The sequence below is a fragment of the Henckelia pumila genome, chromosome 2, assembly GCF_033568475.1.
Source record: "Henckelia pumila isolate YLH828 chromosome 2, ASM3356847v2, whole genome shotgun sequence".
In the NCBI taxonomy this organism is placed as follows: domain Eukaryota; kingdom Viridiplantae; phylum Streptophyta; class Magnoliopsida; order Lamiales; family Gesneriaceae; genus Henckelia; species Henckelia pumila.
Window position 1 is genome coordinate 97,028,249 of NC_133121.1, and position 17,638 is coordinate 97,045,886.

The window sequence follows — 17,638 nt, forward strand, 5'->3', positions numbered from 1 at the left end:
ACTTCCATCAAGAATCAAGAACGTACTATGAATTGTAATAAACTCTCTTATATGATTGAACTCCTAGGGGAAATTTTACATTACATCGCTCAAGAATCAAGTACGTACTATGAATTGTAATAAAATATATTATCCATTTCATTTGATCACTATCTTATACGATCGAACTCCTTAGAGAAATTATATTATACATTACTTCACTCAAGAATCAACTACGTACTATGAATTGTAATAAAGTATCTTATACGATCGAACTCCTAGGGGAAATTTTACATTACTTCACTCAAGAATCAAGTACGTACTATGAATTGTAATAAATTATATTATCCATTTCATCTGATCACTATCTTATACGATCGAACTCATTGGGAAAATTAAATTATACATTAATTCACTCAAAAATCAAGTACGTACTATGAATTGTAATAAAGTATCTTATACGATCGAACTCCTAGGGGAAAATTTATATTACTTCACTCAAAAATCAAGTACGTACTATGAATTGTAATAAAGTATATTATATATTTCATCTGATCACTATCTTATACGATTGAATTCCTTGTGGAAATTAAATTATACATTACTTAACTCAAGAATCAAGTACGTACAATGAATTATAATAAAGTATCTTATACGATCGAAATCCTAGGGAAATTTTACATTACTTCACTCAAGAATCAAGTACGTACTATGAATTGTAATAAAATATATTATCCATTTCACCTGATCACTATCTTATACGATCGAAATCCTTGGGGAAATTAAATTATACATTACTTCACTCAAAAATCAAATACGTACTATGAATTGTAATAAAGTATCTTATACGATCGAACTTCTAGGGGAAATTTTACATTATTTCACTCAAGAATCAAGTACGTACTATGAATTGTAATAAAGTATATTATCCATTTCATCTGATCATTATCTTATACGATCGAACTCCTTGGGGAAATTGAATTATACATTACTTCACTCAAGAATCAAGTACGTACTATAAATTGTAATAAAGTATCTTATACGATCGAACTCCAAAGGGAAAATTTTACATTACTTTACTCAAGAATCAAGTACGTACTATGAATTGTAATAAAGTATATTATCCATTTCATCTGATCACTATCTTATACGATTGAATTCCTTGGGGAAATTAAATTATAAATTACTTATCTCAAGAATCAAGTACGTACTATGAATTTTAATAACCTATATTATCCATTTCATATGATCACTATCTTATACGATCGAACTCCTTGGGGTAATTGAATTATACATTATTTTATTCAAGAATCAAGTACGTACTATGAATTGTAATAAAGTATCTTATACGATCGAACTTCTAGGGAAAATTTTACATTACTTCACTCAAGAATCAATTACGTACTATTAATTGTAATGAAGTATATTATCCATTTCATCTGATCACTATCTTATTACGATTGAACTCCTTGGGGAAATTAAATTATACATTACTTCACTCAAGAATCAAGTACGTACTATGAAATGTAATAAAGTATCTTATACGATCGAACTCCTAGGAGAAATTTTACATTACTTCACTCAAGAATCAAGTACGTACTACGAATTGTAATAAAGTATATTATCCATTTCATCTGATCACTATCTTATACGATCGAACTCCTTGGGAAAATTAAATTATACATTACTTCACTCAAGAATCAAATATGTACAATGAATTGTAATAAAGTATCTTATATGATCGAACTCATAGGGGAAATTTTACATTATTTCACTCAAAAATCAAGTACGTACTATGAATTGTAATAAAGTATATTATCCATTTCATCTGATCACTATCTTATATGATCGAACTCCTTGGGGAAATTAAATTATACATTACTTCACTCAAGAATCAAGTACGTACTATGAATTGTATTAAAGTATCTTATACGATCAAACTCCTAGGGGAAATTTTAAATTACTTCACTCAAGAATCAAGTATGTACAATGAATTGTAATAAAGTATATAATTATCCATCTCATCTGATCACTATATTATACGATCGAACTTCATTCATCACCTTGCACTGGAAAGAGCCGGTGGTGGCGTCCTGCTCCCATATGATTGTCTTGTCTGCACCACATGATGCGAACATGGCGGGGACTTCGGTTGGATTCCATGAGATGCACCGAACCACACCAGTGTGGCCTCGAATCATTTCGATTTCTTGCAAAGTGGTATAGTCGGTTCCGACTGCTATGTTTACCCAATCAGGATCGAAATTCATGTAGATCTCTGAAGAATTCAAGAACTCAAAAATGGAGATATTCGGAGAGCGGGAGCTAGCTGGAGAAGAGTGTTAAAGTTGAGACTTAAACTTAGTAAAAACGATATTCATGCCAAGAAGGAAAAAGATAAGCCTTGAGATTAAAATGAAAGGCCATCTACAGCATGCAGTTGTGCAGGTGCAGGATCAAATTAAACACATATGGAGAAGCATTGCTTACCCATTAAGGAAATGTTTTCCTCCATACTGCATCCCAATAATGTCAAGACTCCATATAGTGGTGGTTCGATTATCACTGAAGAATCAATATTATTGCATTATAACTTTAGGATACCAACTATTAATTTTGTACCCGAAGTATAATTATAAGGCACAATTAACACGCTAGTTGTCACTTATATTATCATGAATTGTATATTTAAACATAGTAACGTGAAAAAAAAATCCATACATACCTACATGTGACGACTGTGTTTCCCCTGCCATTAAAAGCTAAGGCCCAGATTTTATGACCGTGCACACTAAAAGATAAAAAAAATAGTTTACCAGATTTTTAAAAAATTTTACACAAATTTAAACTAAAGGATGATAAATCATATGAGTTAATTTGCTGTGAATATGAATCTGCAATGACTTTGTTTTAAACATAGATTAAAATACAAAAGACCAAGCATTTTTAATTGATATAGAATTAAAATACCTGAAACTCATTGATGAATATTCTCGTACCCTTCCAAATGCAGATTAATTCATCACTACTCGAGGTTAACAGTTTACTCCCTGATGTCGCCCAGGCACACCATGTGATAGTCGAAGTACTTTTCGGCCTCAGAAGCACTTCTTGGATAAAAAGCATCATCAACGTACGTACATCAGATCAAAAATATCTCAGACAATTTTCAAACTCGTAGGGAAATTTTACATTACTTCACTCAAGAATCAAGTACGTACTATGAATTGTAATAAAGTATATTATCCATTTCATTTGATCACTATCATATACGATCGAACTCCTTGGGAAAATTAAATTATATATTACTTCACTCAAAAATCAAGTACGTACTATGAATTGTAATAAAGTATTTTATACGATCGAACTCCTAGGGGAAATTTTACATTACTTCACTTAAGAATCAAGTATGTACTATCAATTGTAATAAATTATATTATCCATTTCATCTGATCACTATCTTATACGATCGAACTCCTTGGGGAATTAAATTATACATTACTTCACTCAAAAATCAAGTACGTACTATAAATTGTAATAAAGTATTTTATACGATCGAACTCCTAAGGGAAATTTTACATTACTTCACTCAAAAATCAAGTACGTACTATGAATTGTAATAAAGTATATTATCCATTTCATCTGATCACTATCTTATACGATTGAACTCCTTGAAAAAATTAAATTATACATTACTTTACTCAAGAATCAAGTACGTACTATGATTTGTAATAAACTATCTTATACAATTAAACTCCTAGGAGAAATTTTACATTACTTCACTCAAAAATCAAGTACGTTCTACGAATTGTAATAAAATATATTATCCATTTCATCTGATCACTATCTTATACGATTGACTTCCTTAGGGAAATTAAATTATACATTACTTAACTCAAGAATTAAGTACGTACTATGAATTGTAATAAAGTATCTTATACGATCGAATTCCTAGAGAAATTTTACATTACTTCACTCAAGAATCAAGTACGTACTATGAATTGTAATAAAATATATTATCCATTTCACCTGATCACTATCTTATACGATCGAACTCCTTGGGAAAATTAAATTATACATTACTTCACTCAAAAATCAAGTACGTACTATGAATTGTAATAAAGTATCTTATACGATCGAACTCCTAGTGGAAATTTTACATTACTTCACTCAAGAATCAAGTACGTACTATGAATTGTAATAAACTATATTATCAATTTCATCTGATCACTATCTTATACGATCGAACTCCTTGGGAAATTAAATTATACATTACTTCACTCAAAAATCAAGTACGTACTATGAATTATAATAAAGTATCTTATACGATCGAACTCCTAGGGGAAATTTTATATTACTTCACTTAAGAATCAAGTATGTACTATCAATTGTAATAAAGTATATTATCCATTTCATCTGATCACTATCTTATACGATCAAACTTCTTGGGGAATTAAATTATACATTACTTCACTCAAAAATCAAGTACGTACTATAAATTGTAATAAAGTATCTTATACGATCGAACTCCTAGGGGAAATTTTACATTACTTCACTCAAGAATCAAGTACGTACTATGAATTGTAATAAAGTATATTATCCATTTCATCTGATCACTATCTTATACGATTGAACTCCTTGGGAAAATTAAATTATACATTACTTTACTCAAGAATCAAGTACGTACTATGAATTGTAATAAACTATCTTATACCATTAAACTCCTAGGGGAAATTTTACATTACTTCACTCAAGAATCAAGTACGTTCTATGAATTGTAATAAAGTATATTATCCATTTCATCTGATCACTATCTTATACGATTGACTTCCTAGGGGAAATTAAATTATACATTACTTAACTCAAGAATCAAGTACGTACTATGAATTATAATAAAGTATCTTATACGATCGAACTCCTAGAGAAATTTTACATTACTTCACTCAAGAATCAAGTACGTACTATGAATTGTAATAAAATATATTATCCATTTCACCTGATCACTATCTAATACGATCGAACTCCTTGGGGAAATTAAATTATACATTACTTCACTCAAAAATCAAGTACGTACTATGAATTGTACTAAAGTATCTTATACGATCGAACTCCTAGGGGAAATTTTACATTACTTCACTCAAAAATCAAGTACATACTATGAATTGTAATAAAATATATTTTCAAATTCATCTGATCACTATCTTATACGATCGAAATCCTTGGGGAAATTAAATTATACATTACTTCACTCAAAAATCAAGTACGTACTATGAATTGTAATAAAGTATCTTATACGATCGAACTCCTAGGGGAAATTTTACATTACTTCATTCAAGAATCAAGTACGTACTATGAATTGTAATAAAGTATATTATCCATTTCATCTGATCATTATCTTATACGATCGAAATCCATGGGGAAATTGAATTATACATTACTTCACACAAGAATCAAGTATGTACTATAAATTGTAATAAAGTATCTTATACGATCGAACTCCTAGGGAAAATTTTACATTACTTTACTCAAGAATCAAGTACGTACTATGAATTGTAATAAAGTATATTATCCATTTCATCTGATCACTATCTTATACGATTGAATTCCTTGGGGTAATTAAATTATAAATTACTTAACTCAAGAATCAAGTACGTACTATGAATTGTAATAAAATATCTTATACGATCGAACTCCTAGGGAAAATTTACATTACTTCACTCAAGAATCAAGTATGTACTATGAATTGTAATAAAGTATATTATCCATTTCATATGATCACTATCTTATACGATCGAACTCCTTGGGGTAATTGAATTATACATTACTTTACTCAAGAATCAAGTACGTACAATGAATTATAATAAAGTATCTTATACGATCGAACTTCTAGGGAAAATTTTACATTACTTCACTCAAGAATCAAGTACATACTATGAATTGTAATGAAGTATATTAACCATTTCATTTGATCACTATCTTATTACGATCGAACTCCTTGGGGAAATTAAATTATACATTATTTCACTCAAGAATCAAGTACGTACTATGAATTGAAATAAAGTATCTTATACGATCGAACTCCTAGGGGAAATTTTACATTACTTCACTTAAGAATCAAGTACGTACTATGAATTGTAATAAAGTATATTATCCATTTCATCTGATCACTATCTTATACGATCGAACTCCTTGGGGAAATTAAATTATACATTACTTCACTCAAGAATCAAATATTTACTATGAATTGTAATAAAGTATCTTATATGATCGAACTCATAGGGGAAATTTTACATTATTTCACTCAAAAATCAAATACGTACTATGAATTGTAATAAAGTATATTATTCATTTCATCTGATCACTATCTTATATGATCGAACTCCTTGGGGAAATTAAATTATACATTACTTCACTCAAGAATCAAGTACGTACTATGAATTGTATTAAAGTATCTTATACGATCGAACTCCTAGGGGAAATTTTAAATTACTTCACTCAAGAATCAAGTACGTACAATGAAATTTAATAAAGTATATATAATTATCCATCTCATCTGATCACTATATTATACGATCGAACTTCATTCATCACCTTGCACTGGAAAAGAGTCGGTGGTGGCATCCTGCTCCCATATGATTGCCTTGTCTGCGCCACATGATGCGAACATGGCGGGGACTTCGGTTGGATTCCATGAGATGTACTGAACCACACCAGTGTGGCCTCGAAGCGTTTCGATTTCTCGCAAAGTGGTATCGCCGGTTCCGACTGCTATGTTTACCCAATCAGGATCGAAATTCATGTAGATCTCTGAAGAATTCAAGAACTCAAAAATGGAGATATTCGGAGAGCGGGAGCTAGCTGGAGAAGAGTGTTAAAGTTGAGACTTAAACTTAGTAAAAACGATATTCATGCCAAGAATGAAAAAGATGAGCCTTGAGAGCAAAATGAAAGGCCATCTACAGCATGCAGTTGTGCAGGTGCAGGATCAAATTAAACACATATGGAGAAGCATTGCTTACCCATTAAGGAAATGTTTTCCTCCATACTGCATCCCAATAATGTCAAGACTCCATATAGTGCATACTAAAAGATTAAAAAAAAAAACAGTTTACCAGATTTTTAAAAAATTTTACACAAATTTAAACTAAAGGATGATAAATCATACGAGTTAATTTGCTGTGAATATGAATCTGCAATGACTTTGTTTTAAACATATATTAAAATACAAAAGACCAAGCATTTTTAATTGATATAGAATTAAAATACCTGAAACTCATTGATGAATATTCCCGTACCCTTCCAAATGCAGATGAATCCATCACTACTCGAGGTTACCAGTTTACTCCCTGATGCCGCCCAGGCACACCATGTGATATTCGATTGTGTATAGTATTCCTTATACTAGACCGATGCGAGTTCTACGTACCATTACTTTGTCCGAGTTGGTTGAAGCTGTGCATCAAATATTGAGGATTGATCCAACTACTTTTACCCTCAAATTGTCAACGAAATATTCTTTTATGGAAAATTCATCTTGGCATGAAATTCAAGTCAATCTTGTCGATGACAACGCTTTAGAGTTTATGATGCAATCTCCCAATATATGTATATTGCATTTGTACGTGGAAGCAAACCAAATTGACCATCACGTTGGTCATGTCGACCAAGAATCGGATATTTTACACGTCACCGAAGGAATGGACAACATGTATCTTTATCCTGAAAGTGGATCGTGGGATCAATATATCGCCGGCACATCAGAACCTGATCCTGCAAGTTGGCCGGAAAGTACACGTATTTGGGAACAAAATTATGGTGAAGCAAATTGGAATTCAGAAATTCAAAACTTTGTGCCACGTGTTGATGATCCTAGGAGTGAAAACGAAGATGTTCAGATAAGCGATACAGAGCCAGAGATGTCATACGGGGAGTCTGAGGAAGAAGATGATGACGATGTTGAAGATGTGAATGATGATGTACATGTGAATATCCATGCAAATACTGATGAGGGAACATCATCTCGTCCACCACCTCGTCAGAAATTACAGAGGCAAGATGTTCCTTTCTTTTCTACCACTTCTGATATGCCATCTTTTTTTAATACATATTTTGGAGAAGAGATTCTTGATTCTATTGGCGTACCTCATGACATGCGGACAAGATACTATAATGAGGAGAGAGGAGAACTATGTGTAAACATGGTTTTCAAGGATAAAAAAGATCTGATTGCATCTGTGAAGGATTATTCGGTCAGAGTTTCTAGGCGTGAATATCTTGTTGTTGAGAGCACACGCATTTTGTGGAAAATTCAATGCAAAAATGATTCTTCCACCGTCAGATGTCGTTGGGGTCTTCGCGCATCTTTCAAGGAGAAAACAGGTTATTGGAAAATAACCAGATATGGTGGGCCTCATACATGTATATCAACCAACATCGGCATAGATCATCACAACTTGAATAGTGATATGGTTGCACATACACTATTGGGAATTGTACGATGTGATCCTTCGTACGAGATTAAATATATAATAGAGAGTATGAAAGATAAATATGGATATCAAATCTCGTATACGAAAGCGTGGCGGAGTCTGAAACGTGCAGTGGAAATTGTTTATGGAACTTGGGAGAGCTCTGTTCAATTACTGCCAAAATATATGCGTGCTCTTTGCAAATACAATATTGGAACAATTGTCGACTGGAAGCATCTCAGAAACAATGAAGAAATAAAAACATTGAACTATTGTTTTTGGGCATTCAAGCCGTGTACTAATGGATTTCGACACTGTCGAAAAATCATTAGTGTCGACGGTACACATTTGTACACAAAGTACAAACATAAAATGTTGATCGCTGTCACTCTCGATGCTAACAATCAAGTTCTACCATTGGCTTTTGCAATTGTCGATGAAGAAACGTCTGATTCCTGGAAGTGGGTTTTGGAAAATGTTGGACGGCATGTTGTATGTGGCGAAAATGGTGTGTGTCTAATATCTGATAGGCACAAGGGAATCGTGCGAGCCGTTGAAGATCTACCCTATTTCAAACCTCCACAAGGTGTGCATCGTTTTTGTTTACGGCACGTGTGCTCAAATTTTAATTCCAGGTTCAAAGATGTGCATTTGAAATATTTGTGCTGGGAAGCAGGTAGTCAACATCAAATTTGTAAATTTGATGCAACAATGGAGGCAATTAAGAACAAAAATATTTTGGCACACAGATATTTGGATGGAATATCAAAGGAAAAATGGAGTATGGCCCATGACGGAGGTTGGCGTCGTGGAGTGATGACGACCAACATGTCCGAGTGCTTAAACAGTGTGTTAAAGGGAGCTCGTAGACTGCCTATATCTGCAATAGTACACTTGACCCTTCTGAGATGTGTCCAATACTTCATTGAACGTGTGACAAAAGGTCAACGTATGGTTCAAGAAAATCAATTGTGGTCGGATTATGCACGGCGAAAGTATGAGGAATGGGCAAAGAAATCTAGTGAACATCGTGTTGTTAAATATGATGTACGATCACAAACTGCTCAGGTTGCAACCGGAGGAAGGCCAAGTCGCGGCCAACACATGCAAGTGGTGAGAATATCAACAACAGATTGTTCATGTGGTAAATGGACAATTTTCGGCATCCCGTGTTCTCATGCTATTTGCACCGCTAAATGGCACTCGTTAGATCCCACGACACTTGTGCAGTCATGGTACAATATATCGGAGTACCTCGCAACGTATGAAGGAAGATTTGAACCTCTTGCAGATGAAAGATATTGGGATCGTCCTACCTTTGAGTTGCAACACAACCCAGTTAGACGTGAAAGAAGAAGAGCAGGTAGGGATACAACGACTTGACTAAGAAACGAGATGGACATGCCGATAGCGAGAGAGAGACAACAACGAAGAACTAACAGGTATAAACTTTGAAAATTTAATTTGTTCCTAAAAATATGTCTTGTAATATATTTTAATTTGTATATGTTTTTTTTTTCAGGAGTATCAGATGAACGTGGACAATTGATTGCTTGACGAAAAATGTATAACAAATAAATGTTTGTTGGTAGCATATGCGTTTTTATAATTGTGTCATATAATGTATGCATTGAATAAGATATGTATTTGATATTGGTTAAATGCATTGATCTATTACACTAATAGCATTTTTCTTCATATTTGTTTTAATCAACTTAATAAAGTATTTAAAATAATTGTGGTGTAATAAAAAAAAATCATACGGAAAGGAAAAAAAATCACATGCATAACTAATTATCAATTACTATAACACAAAAAAAAATATTATTATTGTTCATGACAATTGCAGTTATACAAATGACCACCGGTACCACAAGCAGGTGGTCTACGTCTACGTTGTCCTCTACGCACAACAGGAGCATCAACAATTTTTTCGTTCATCTCTTGTTGCTCATCTGAATAACTAGGGAATATTACAGGTGATGGAACGTTTCTTTCAGGAGCCAGAATATTGCGTTGACCAGTATTAAGCAGATCTGTAAAACTTTGGATATTTTCACAAAATGGAGTATGATAACCGGCATCAACATATGAACCAGATGGTCCTGCACCGTAAAATCCACCGAATGGTCCGGTATTGTACAACCCACTAGATGGCCCTGCGTTGTCGAACCCACCAGATGGACCCGCGTTGTAGAACCCACCAGATGGACCCGCGTTGTAGAACTCACCAGATGGAAGAGGAGGAACAAACCCTGATGATGACTGCTGCGAATCAGAGGATGACACACTAAAATTTTGTGGAATATTACTGTGTCTGCCAATATCTAAATTCGGTTGATATGGCCTAAAACCAAGCCCAGTTACTGCAGGCGATATAAATCGTACAGTAATGCGATCATACCATGGAAAGTAATCATCATCGACCTTGCTAGATCTTCTGTAACGTTCTCCTCGGGCAACATTACTCAATTTTCCATTCCAAAGAATAATTGCATCTTTATGATACTCTCTCCAATCTGTGTTGCGATGACCTGTTCTATTAACATTGTGTAGGTTATCGTTGTCAAGTGCAGGCCTAGGAATAGATTGTCGCATTTTGAACTGCCTCAAGACCCGATCAGGACGATGCATCTCCACAATATCAAAACAAATCAGAGGACAAACACATCTCCAGATTCTATTATCGTATGTACTAATGATCGCTTTAACATCAACATCTTTCTTGTTGTAAACTATCCAATTAAACTGCATAATAATAATAATAAAATCATTTTTAATTAATAAATAGAAATTAATATAATTGCTGAAAAATTTCAATAATCCAATAACACACCTCGGCATTAGTCATACGATCGAAGCAATCCCTTATAATTCTAACATCGTGCGTTGGTGAATGAGTGTAACTAAACACATTTGACCACCTACAATAAAAAAAGATTATTAAAATTATTACAAAATGAATTTGTAATTTATAAAAAGCTAATATTTTTCAAATATTACCGTGCACCATAAGGAGCATATGGAATATCTTCCTCGAATTCATTTTGAGGCACAGTCAGAGATAATCCATTTATATCAGGATTAACAAATGTAATCCTGCTCCATGCCCATACCTGCCATCAGTAATAAATTAAATTATAAATTATTATAATGTGATATTAGATGCACTTAAAAATTTATACATGTAGGATAAATAGAGGCCCGGATATTATAGCTTTTCTTATCCGTGTTGCATTGCATAACTCACGATATAGGAATGCTAGAACTGCACTTCCCCAACTATAAGATCTGATGCGTTCAATATCCCGAAGTAGTTGCAAAAAAATCAATTTAACAGATCCTCCTTGATAATCTAGAACCATGATTCCTCCAATAATCATTAATGCTACACAACGGGTATATTTTACGACATCTATTTCTGGACTATTATCATCGATATGTGCAGCCATGCAATGCTCATATAAAGCGGTCATCGATAAGTGACCACCTTTGAAATGCGACGTCAGTGGCGTAAATCCCAATAAATCCAAACATATATGCTGCCACTCTTCAACTTTGCGTGAAATATCTATACCAATTACAGGCTCACCATCAATAGGTAGACCCCAAATAATGGAAATATCCTGTAAAGTGATGGTTGCTTCACCACATCTAAAATAAAAGGTATGTGTTTCACGTCGCCATCGTTCAACCAAAGCAGTAATTAAATGATTATCATATTGCCAAGATCCACACAACAAAACACCATAAAACCCCATATTATTTAAATATGCAATCACACGACTGTGCAGACCATGCTCATTAAATAACTGCCAAATCAAATTATCGGATCGTTTGACTCGAACTATGTCATCAATTGTTATTGTGGAAACTTCTGACGACATATGTGTGGCTTGTAAATATAGCACACTGGAATCTATTGGCCCTCGATTTGTTGTCATCCTGACAAATATACTAACAATTATATAATGCAAACCAATAAACACATATTATAAAATTACATGGTTTACAAAACATAAAAATATAATAAAATAAAATATAATAAATTTTAATATATGCATATAACAATATATGTCTATATATTGCACATTTTTAATATAATAACGATAACAATAAATTATATATATATATATATATATATATATATATAAATAATATATATATATATATATACATATATGTATATATATATATATATTATTTATATATATATATACGTACATATATTATATATACATATATTATATATATATATAAATATATATATATATTATATATATATATATACATACGTAATATTATATAGTATATCAATAATACAATAATATCACCACATGCATATATATCTAATATAATAACAACCAAAATAATAAAGTTTATATATATATTCTTTAGTATTTTAATATATATATATATATATAATTCTATATTTATATATATTATAAGATTAAAATAATAATAATAACAACACTTAACGTAACATAACTATTTTTATTATTAATACATTTAATTTTTATTATATTAATATAATATATTTAATTAAAAAAATAAGAAATTTGAAATATATACTAAAACAGATTATTAAAATAAACTCAAAAAATCAAAATAATGCTTAAAAAAATTCTGAAAAATAATTCATACCTTCAAATGGTTTTTTTAGTACCTGCGACCAACAATTAAACATATTTCAATTATAGTAACTCAATTAAACCAAAACACCCAAATTAAAAAATCATAATCTCGAATTTACCTTAATTTTGAAATAGAGCTCCAACCAACCAAAATATCTTCTTGCTAGTTTGAACAACGATAGGCGGTGATGGAAGATGTGAAAATGCTCCGCCTGTGGTCGGACGATGTTTTCAATAAGGCGAAGAAAACTCAAAAAATTGGTGTAAAAAAAAACCTCTCGTTGTAAGGATTCCGAAACTACTCTCGGATTTGTAATTGGAGGAACGATTCTGGAGAAATCTAATGTTAAAGAAACAAAAAATTGAAGGAGAGAAGATGGAGAGAAAAGCCGATGATTTCTGCATAAAAATCACCGTAATGAATAATTGAGCATAATAATGGAGAGGCTGCTGCGTGGCGTGGGGTTGTGCCACGCACGCAGCATCCGCTCCAAATGTTGGCGGATGGTGCCACGTATACTGATTATCCGCTGTCAGATTTGAAGTTTTACGGTATTTGTAAAAAAATTTTAATTTTACATTATTTTTGAAATTTATTATTTAATTTACACTAAAAATAAAAAAAACCCGATAGTCGAAGTACTTTTCGGCCTCAGAAGCACTTCCTGGATAAAAATCATCATCAACGTATGTACACCAGATCAAAAATATCTCAGACAATTTTCAAACTCCTAGGGAAATTTTACATTACTTCACTCAAGAATCAAGTACGTACGATGAATTGTAATAAAGTATATTATCCATTTTATCTGATCACTATCTTATACGATCGAACTCCTTGGGGAAATTAAATTGTACATTACATCACTCAAGAATCAAGTATGTACTATGAATTGTAATAAATTATCTTATACGATTGAACTCCTAGGGGAAATTTTACATTATTCACTCAAGAATCAAGTACGTACTATGAATTGTAATAAAGTATATTATCCATTTCATTTGATCATTATCTTATACGATCGAACTCCTTGGGAAAATTAAATTATACATTACTTCACTCTAAAATCAAGTACGTACTATGAATTGTAATAAAGTATCTTATACGATCGAACTCCTAGGGGAAATTTTACATTACTTCAGTACTTAAGAATCAAGTATGTACTATCAATTGTAATAAAGTATATTATCCATTTCATCTAATCACTATCTTTTACGATCAAACTCCTTGGGGAATTAAATTATACATTACTTCACTCAAAAATCAAGTACGTAGTATAAATTGTAATAAAGTATCTTATACGATCGAACTCCTAGGGAAACTTTTGCATTACTTCACTCAAGAATCAAGTACGTACTATGAATTATAATAAATTATATTATCCATTTCATATGATCATTATCTTATACGATTTAACTCCTTGGAAAAATTAAATTATACATTACTTTACTCAAGAATCAAGTACGTACTATGAATTGTAATAAACTATCTTATACAATTAAACTCCTAGGGGAAATTTTACATTACTTCACTCAAGAATCAAGTACGTTCTATGAATTGTAATAAAGTATATTATCCATTTCATCTGATCACTATCTTATACGATTGACTTCCTTGGGGAAATTAAATTATACATTACTTAACTCAAGAATCAAGTACGTACTATGAATTGTAATAAAGTATCTTATACGATCGAACTCCTAGAGAAATTTTACATTACTTCACTTAAGAATCAAGTACGTACTATGAATTGTAATAAAATATATTATCCATTTCACCTGATCACTATCTTATACGATCGAACTCCTTGGGAAAATTAAATTATACATTACTTCACTCAAAAATCAAGTACGTACTATGAATTGTAATAAAGTATCTTATACGATCGAACTCCTAGGGGAAATTTTACATTACTTCACTCAAGAATCAAGTACGTACTATGAATTGTAATAAAGTATATTATCAATTTCATCTGATCACTATCTTATACGATCGAACTCCTTGGGGAAATTAAATTATACATTATTTCACTCAAGAATCAAGTACGTACTATGAATTGTTGTTGCGTGTTTTTCGCTCGCAAGCGCACGATGTCAAGTTATAATACAGGAATTTAAGTCCAGATCGTTCCCACGGAGAATGAATAAATGATATTATATCAAATATTTGCAACTAATATAATCCTAATCCTATGTAGAGCTACGAAGTTGATTTGATTTTTATAAAACTAAAATTTGCAAGAAACAAAACTAAATAACCACGAGTTCACGAAAAAAAATTCAATAAGCGATGAATGCTAGAGGTTCGACTTCACTTGACTGTACACCACAATTTATTTCTAATGATTGTTCAATTATAAAATCTTCTAGTTTATTAGCCAAGAATCCCTATTATTTTCTACTACCTCTCTCGAGTGTCAAGCAGAAATTCGTATTCAATAACAAACTCAATATCTCTATCAAAGTTCAATTATTAAATCCGTTAAATAGCACAAGAATTCTTATAACGACTTCTATGGAGTTATATGCCTCTCGAACAGTATAAACACCAAAGATGTATTTTCCTATGTCGTATTCAAAATCTCCTCTCTCGAGTGATAGATTCTAAATAAAATATAATTCAATCTATGGCCAGTAAATTGAAAGCATTAAGATCAGGAAAACACAAATAAACTGTGTGAAGAAATTTAAATATATAAATCAAAATATGTCAATCATGGTTTCCAGTCAAGATCCGTCTACCTCTAGACTAAGAAATTAGTTCATAACGCAATTCAAAATCAAATAACTCATGTTTTTCCAACAATCCATAAACTAAGAAAAATAGAGTTCAAAGAGAAACTAGAACGAATTAGAATGAAGCTTCTCCGTCGCCGGATGCCGCCGTCTTCCGTCTTCGTACCGAATTCTCAAGCTCTTGTGCACTTCCAATCGCTCAATAGCCGTCTTATGCTCTGAAAAATTCTCTCTAACCCTCGTATCCTTCAGAATAAGCCTTAAAATCCTTTCTTAAACTCGATCAAAAACTTTCCAAATTTTAGGATTGCGCAGCGCTGGAGCGCTAGTCATCGGCGCAGGAGCGCCCGTCCAATTTCATCAACAGCGCTGGAGCGCTGGTTTGATAGCGCTGGAGCGCTATTTCCTCGACTTTTCACACTTCGGAAGACTCCGTGTAGCGCTGGAGCGCTTGGCTTGTAGCGCTGGGGCGCTAGTCTGGGCAATTTTATTTCTTTGTTCTTCAACTCTTTTTCACCTCCTTTTCACTTCTTTTGGCCGATTAAAATGAATAACACTTAAATTCCTGCAAAAAACACAAACAACAAGAGAAATGCATAATATCGCTCAAAACACAACAAAAGCCAAGCTAAATCATATAAAATATAAGTGCATAAATTTCACTTATCAAATCCCCCCAAACTTGAACTTTTGCTAGTCCCGAGCAAAACAAAACAACACAAACAAAATACTAAGACGCACAGGGAATTAAAAACACACAAGAAAACAGTAAAACTTATTAACCCAACTGGCCTCAGATGTTCAACAATTAATCCATGTGTAGCTAATTTTCTCAAGAGTTCTCGTGTGTGTGTGATTAGTCAATCTTGTCTACCCACCTAACTTTTGGTCAAATCATGCAATCAGTAAGCCTCAAAGAGTCATTAACCCCGCTCTCTAGTTTCAACACACTCTCCACCAAGTTCAACTGTTACTCCCAAAGATCAACAGGACTTATCAGGGAGTTCTTTTAGGCAAGCACTTTTTATAGCAGAGAAGTATCCATAGTCAATGTAAGCATATAGGATTCAAGTAAAGAGAATTGGATATTTATAATTTTCTGCGGTATTGAGTAGGCTAGGTTTATCAATTGCAGGGCATTGTCAGACATTTGTCTGACTCCTCTACTCCATACATTCTACACCTTTTTGCATTTTCTTTGGACTCAAATTTCAATCCATTTTCAATGCCTCCCCTCACCTTACTTTCTCCATCTTTTTCTATCTTTTATTTTTCATCCAATTGGATTTTTTTTTTCTTTTCGGCCTTCTTTCAGTTTTGGATTTTTCTTTTTTTTTTTTCGCAAGGCTACAAATGAAAGACTAACAAATCAAAGGCTTGCAGGCTCAAAAACAAAGATGCCTAAATCATTTCTCTGTTTGTAAAAATCTACCTCAGTTTCGAGTATGTATCACCAAAGTTAAGAATCAAATCAGCTAATCTTCTCACAAAATCCACACAATTTTCTCTACTTATCAGGAGTATCGACAGTCAAGGCTATAGTGCAGAAAAAGTGAGAACTCAAGATCCAATGTCGCCAACACTAGATTATATTTTTTTTTTTCAACTTCATCGTCATAGGCCATTTTTCTTTTTCTTTTCTCATTTTCATATTTTTGTTTTTGTTTTCTCAAATAAACAACCACACAACCGAACACAGACAACATTAAAATAAAACGAACAACTGAACAATAAAACTGACACAAAACAAAACAAGCAAAAACATAATACGAACGAGAAACTAAAAACACAGATGCAGGAACTAGTGACTGATTCAGCATG